Genomic DNA, 6,593 nt, shown 5'->3' with positions numbered 1-6,593 from the left:
CTAAGCCCTTCCTGATCTCCTTCGGCATTTAAGTGTTCTGCAACCTTTCGCCAATACTCTGCGTGCTTTCTTGCATGATCTTTAACACTACCTCCAGGATCTATCGCCCTGTTTGTCTCCTCTCCCTCACCTACTTTCTTCTCCTGTACAATTTGCTCAGCTAAAAGAGACGGGGAAGGCTCCTCAGCAGAGTCCTGTGTTACAGATTGTAATTCGACTCTGCCACCTAGTCCTTTTACACGCGCAGCCTTCTCCTTTCTTAAATAATCCTGAACCTCTTCTGACAAAGGCAACCCAGCATGTGTAACACTTGCTCCATTTGGGTCCGTATAATCTAATCGTACCCTGGCTTGATAAGCTGCCATTTGCTCAGCACGATGCTGATCCAATGCTATCATAACCATCTTCCACCATTTTCCACACTCCTTTGCTCGTTTTTCATCACCTAAGCTATGCAGCCACAAGTCTTGTCCAGACTTTTTCCACTGCAATCTTTCAAACACCTCATTTGGGTCCTTAAAATATCCTAACTCTTCTGCATAGCTTAACAGCGGCACCAACTCCTTTGTAAAATTTAACTTACACTGTCGCTTTTCTAAAAAGCATATAAATAAATCATACGCTGCCTGCCTATCCATATCCGTATTTAAACGTTAATACCTGTGCGCACAGACCTCGTTTAAGCAGTTTCCGGCTCTACAGCGTCTTCGGCTTCAAGGCTGTCTTCCCTTTTCTTGCAGCCTCCGGTACTGCTATCCCGGGCCGGCCTTCTTCTTGCCTCCCGGCTTACTGCGAATCTCCCAACGTCCTGAAGAACTTCTTAAACCCTAACGTTTGTCTTCATTAGGGTCCCGTGTTCGAGCGCCACTTACTGCAAGAAGGGGGCCGCTTTAACGACCAATTTGATCAGCGGATTCCACTTTATTGAGCATCAGACACATCTTATATACAGTTTGCTATAATTATGCCCACTTGGCAACATACTATTGGTTGCTCTCTAACAGGTTACATCATTGTTTTCACAACTCTGTGGAATTCTTCTATCCGGTCTAATTGCTCTCTTTCCCAGATCTCGCCTCCTCCTTATCTTGCTTGCCTCCCATCTCAGGGGCAGCTGGACTTCAGCATACCAAGCAATCAGCACTTTCTCACATCTCTTACTCTGCTACTATATTATCAACAAAGAATTCTTCAAGGCCTGAATTGCACAGGTGTTCCTGGGACCCATGTCCCCTCTTGTCCGACAACAGGGCTGGGTTGGGGCCGAGTCTGGGGCCGGGGCTGGGGCCGGGGCAGGGGCAGGGCTGGGGCTGGGCTTGAACTGGGGCTGGGCTGCGGCCAAGGTTGGGGCTGGGGCTGGGCTGGTGGCGAGGATGGGGCTGGGGCTGGAGCCAGGGTTGGTGCAGGAGCCAGGGCTGGGGCAGGGCTGAGGTCAGGCCTGGGGCTGGGGCAGGGGCTGGGCTGGGGCCGAGGGTGGGGCTGGGGTTGGGGCTGGGGCTGGCGCTGAGGGCAGGGCTGGGCTAGGGCTGGGGCTGGGGCAGGGGCCGGTGCTGGGGACAGGGCTGGGGCCAGAGCTGGGGCAGGGCTGGGGCCGGGGCTGGGGCTGGGCTGGGGCTGGGGCTGGGCTGGGGCAGTGCTGGGGCTGGGCTGTGGCTGGGCTGGGACCAGGACTGGGCTGGGGCAGGACTTGGGCTGGGGCTGGGGCTGGGGCTGGGATGGTGCAGGGCTGGGGCTGGGGCTGGGCTGGGGGCAGGGATGGGGATGGGGCTGGGGATGGGGCTGGGTCCAGGGCAGGGCTAGGGCTGGGGCTGGGGCTGGGCTGGGTCCGAGGGCGGGGCTTGGGCAGGGCTGGGGATGGGGCTGGAACCAAGTCTAGGGCAGGGCTGCGGTTGGGGCTGGGGCTAAGGCTGGGCTGGGGCTGGGGCTGGGCCGGGGCAGGGCTGGGGCAGGGGCTGGGCTGGGGCCGGTGCTACGACTGGGGCTGGGGCCGGGCTGGGGCTGGGTTCGGTGCAGGGCTGGGGCTGGGCAGTGCGAGGGCTGGGGCAGGGCTGGGCTACGGCTGGGCTGGGATCGAGGATGGGTCCGGGGGTGGGTCTGGGGCTGGGGCAGGGCTGGGCCTGTGCTGGGGCTGGGACTGGGGCAGGGCTGTGGCTGGGGCTGGGGACAGGGCTGGGGCCAGGCTGGGTCTGGGGCTGGGCTGGGGGCAGGGCTGGGGCTGGGGGCTGGGATGCGGCAGGACTGGGACTGGGTGAGGGGCATGGGCCGAAACTGGGGACAGGGCTAGGGCTGGAGCTAGGGCAGGGCAGGGGCCAGGCTGGGGCTGGGTTCAACTCAGGGGTGGGGCTTGGTCCAGGGCTGGGGCTGGGCTAGAGCAGGGCAGGGGCTGGGGCTGGGCTGGGGCTGGGACAGGGCTGGGCCCGAGGCTGCGGCAGGGCTGGGGTAGGGCTGGGGGAGGGCTGGGCCTGGGCTGGGACCAGGACTGGGTTGGGGCAGGGAGTAGGGCAGGGCTGGGGCTGGGGCTGGGGCTGGGGCCGGGCTAGGGCTGGGCTGGGGGCAAGGATGGTGCAGGGGCTGGTGCTGGGGCTGGGCCAGGGCTTGCGCTGGGCTGGGACCGGGGCTGGGCTGGGGTAGGGCTGGCACAGGGCTGGGGCTGTGGCAGGGTCTGGGGCGGGGACTGGGGCAGGGCTAGGCCTGAGGCTGGGCTGGGGCCGAGTCTGGGGCCGGGGCTGGGGCCGGGGCAGGGGCAGGGCTGGGGCAGGGCTGGAACTGGGGCTGGAACCAAGCCTTGGGCAGGGCTGGGGCTGGGGCTGGGTGGGGCAGGGCTGGGGCTGGGCATGGACCGGGACTGGGCAGGGGTAGGACCGGGGCTCGGGGCTGGGCTGTGGCTGTGGCTGGGCTGGGGCTGGGCTGGGGCTGGGGCTGGGCCGGGGCAGGGCTGGGGCAGGGGCTGGGATGGGGCCGAGGGTGGGGCTGGGGCTGGGGCTGGGGCTATGGCTGAGGGCAGGGCTGGGCTAGGGCTGGGGCTGTGGCAGGGGCCGGGGCTGGGGCCGGGCTGGGGCCGAGCTGGGGCTGGGTTCGGTGCAGGGCTGGGGCTGGGCAGGGCAGGGGCTGGGGCAGGGCTGGGCTACGGCTGGGCTGGGACCGGGGATGGGTCCGGGGGTGGGGCTGGGGCTGGGGCAGGGCTTGGCCTGAGCTGGGACCGGGGCTCGGCTGGGGTAGGGCTGGCACAGGGCTAGGCCTGGGGCTGGGCTGGGGCCGAGTCTGGGGCCGGGGCTGGGGCCGGGGCAGGGGCAGGGCTGGGGCAGGGCTTGAACTGGGGCTGGGTTGGGCCAAGGTTGGGGCTGGGGCTGGGCTGGTGGTGAGGGTGGGGCTGGGGCTGGGGCTGGGGCTGCGGATAGGGCTGGGGCTAGGGCTGAGGTAGGGGTAGGGCTGGGGCTGGACTGGGGCCAGGGCTGGGGCAGCACTAGGCTTGAGGCTGGGCCTTGGGCTGGGGCTGGCTTGGCGCAGGGCTGGGGCTGGGGCTGGAACCAAGGCTTGGGCAGGGCTGTGGCTGGTGCTGGAGCCAGGGTTGGGGCAGGAGCCAGGGCTGGGGCAGGGCTGAGGTCAGGCCTGGGGCTGCGGCTGGGGCAGGGCTGGGGCTAGGCTGGGGCTGGGGCTGGGGCTGGGCTGTGGCTGGGGCTGGGGACAGGGCTGGGGCCAGGCTGGGTCTGGGTCTGGGCTGGGGGCAGGGCTGGGGCTGGGGGCTGGGATGGGGCAGGACTGGGACTGGGGCAGGGGCACGGGCCGAAACTGGGGACAGGGCTAGGGCTGGAGCTAGGGCAGGGCTGGGGCCAGGCTGGGGCTGGGTTCGGCTCAGGGCTGGGGCTTGGTCCAGGGCTGGGTCTGGGCTAGGGCAGGGGCTGGGGCTGGGCTGGGGCTGGGTCCATGGCTGTGGCTGGGCTGTGTCTGGAGCTGGGCTGGGGCTGAAAGTGGGGCTGGGGTTGGGCTAGGGCTGGGCTAGGGCCGGGGCTGCGACTGGGGCTGGATCCAGGGCTGGGGCTGGGCTGGGGCAGGGCTGGGGCCGGGCTGGGGCTGGGTTCGGTGCAAGGCAGGGGCTGGGGCAGGGCTGGGCTGGGGCTGGGGATGGGGCCGTGAGTGGGGCTTGGCTGGGGCTGGGTCTGGGGCTGAGCCGAGGCAGGGCTGGGCCTGGGCTGGGGATGAGGCTGGGGTGGGGCTGGGGCTGGGTCCAGGGCAGGGGCTGAGCTGGGGCAGGGGCTGGGCTGGTGCTGTGCTGGGGGTGGACTGGGGCTAGGGCTGGGGCAGGGCTGACACAGGGCTGGAGCTGGGCTGGGGGCAGGGGCTGGGGCCTTGGGTAGGGCTGGGACTGAGGTTGGGGCAGGGGCTGGGGCTGGAGTAGGCTGGAGGCTGGGCCTTGGGCTGGGGCTGGGGGCAGGTCTGGGCTGGGGGCATGGCTGGGGCTGGATTGGGGGCAGGGCTGGGGCTGTGGCTGGGGCCAGGGCTGGGACAGGACTGAGGCTAGGGCAGAGCTGGGGCTGGGGCTGGGGCTGGGGCTGGGGCTGGGGCTGGGGCTGGGGCAGGGCTGGGGCTGGGGGCTGGGATGGGGCAGGACTGGGACTGGGGCAGGGGCACGGGCCGAGGCTGGGGACAGGGCTAGGGCTGGAGCTAGGGCAGGGCTGGGGCTGGGGCCGGGGCTGGGGCAGGACTGAGGCTAGGGCAGGGCTGGGGCTGGGGCTGGGGCAGGGCTGGGGCTTGGGCTGGGGCTTGGGCTGGAACCAAGTCTTGGGCAGGGCTGGGGCTGGGCCTGGGGCCGGGGCTGGGGCAGGGCTGGGGCTGGGCATGGATCGTGACTGGGCAGGGGTAGGGCTGGGGCAGGGGCTGGCCTGGGGACGAGGGTGGAGCCGGGGCTGGGGCCGGGGCAGGGGCATGGCTGGGGCAGGGCTGGAACTGGGGCTGGGTTGGGCCAAGGTTGGGGCTGGGCTGGTGGCGAGGGTGGGGCTGGGGCTGGGGCTGGGGCTGCGGTCAGGGCTGGGGCTAGGGCTGAGGTAGGTGTAGGGCTGGGGCTGGATTGGGGCCAGGGCTGGGGCTGGGGCTGGAACCATGGCATGGGCAGGGCTGGGGCTGGGGCTGGAGCCAGGGCTGGGGCAGGAGCCAGGGCTGGGGCAGGGCTGAGGTCCGGCCAGGGGCTGGGGCTGGGGCAGGGCTGGGGCTAGGCTGGGGCTGTGCGTGGGGCTGGGCTGGGCTGGGCTGGGGCTGGGGATAGTGCTGGGGCCAGGCTGGGCTGGGGCTGGGGCTGGGCTGGGCTGGGGCTGGGGCTGGGCTGAGGGCACAGCTGGGCTAGGCCAGGGGCTAGGGCAGGGCTAGGTTAGGGCTGGGCTGAGGCCGGGGCTGGGGCTGGGACTGGGGCAGGGCAGGGCTGGGCTAGGGCTGGGGCTTGGACAGGGCTAGGGCCAGAGTTGGGGCAGGGCTGGGGCCGGGCTAGGGCTGGGTTCGATGCAGGGCTGGGGCTGGGGCTGGGGCTGGGGCAGGGCTGGGCTAGGGCTGGGCTGGGGCCGGGGCTGGGGCCGTGAGTGGGGCTGGGGCTGGGGCCAGGGCTGGGGCTGGGCGGTGGCTGGGGCTGGGCTGGGGCAGGGATGGGGCTGGGGCTGGGCTGGGGGCAGGGATGGGGATGAGGCTGGGCTGGGCTGGGACAGGGCTGGGCTGGGGCTGGGGATGAGGCTGGGGTGGGGCTGGGCGGTGGCTGGGGCTGGGGCTGGGCTGGGGGCAGGGATGGGGCTGTGGCTGCGCTGGGCTGGGGCAGGGCTGGGCCTGGGCTGGGGATGAGGCTGGGGTGGGGCTGGGGCTGGGTCCAGGGCAGGGGTTGGCTGGGGCTGGGGCTAGGCTGGGGCAGGGCTGGGGCTGTGCTGGGGCTGAGGCTGGGGCTGGGCGGTGGCTGAGGCTGGGCTGGGGCAGGGCTGGGGCTGGGGCTGGGCTGGGGACAGGGATGGGGTTGAGGCTGGGGTGGGGCTCGGGCTGGGTCCAGGGCAGGGCTGCGGCTTGGGCTGGGCTGGGACCGGGGCTGGGCTGGGGTACGGCTGGCACAGGGCTGGGGCTGGGGCTGGGGCTGGGGCGGGGACTGGGACAGGGCTAGGCCTGGGGCTGGGCTGGGGCCGAGTCTGGGGCCGGGGCTGGGGCCGGGGCAGGGGCAGGTCTGGGGAAGGGCTGGAACTGGGGCTGGGCTGGGGCCAAGGTTGGGGCTGGGGCTGGGCTGGTGGCGAGGGTGGGGCTGGGGCTGGGGCTGGGGCTGCGGATAGGGCTGGGGCTGGGGCTGAGGTAGGGGTAGGGCTGGGGCTGGATTGGGGCCAGGGCTGGGGCAGGACTAGGCTTGAGTCTGTGCCTTGGGCTGGGGCTGGGTTGGCGCAGGGCTGGGGCTGGGGCTGGAACCAAGGCATGGGCAGGGCTGGGGCTGGCGTTGGAGCCAGGGTTGGGGCAGGAGCCAGGGCTGGGGCAGGGCTAAGGTCAGGCCTGGGGCTGGGTCTGGGGCTGGGCTGTGGCAGGGGCTGTGGTGAGGGCTGGGGCTAGGCTGGGGCTGGGCCTGGGGCTGGGCGGTGGCTGGG

This window comes from Melanerpes formicivorus, unplaced genomic scaffold, assembly GCF_026170545.1.
Source record: "Melanerpes formicivorus ecotype bairdi unplaced genomic scaffold, bMelFor1.0.p_v2 SCAF_497, whole genome shotgun sequence".
Classification (NCBI taxonomy): domain Eukaryota; kingdom Metazoa; phylum Chordata; class Aves; order Piciformes; family Picidae; genus Melanerpes; species Melanerpes formicivorus.
The sequence above is the reverse complement of the archived record's forward strand: the minus strand, read 5'-3'. Positions refer to the sequence as shown.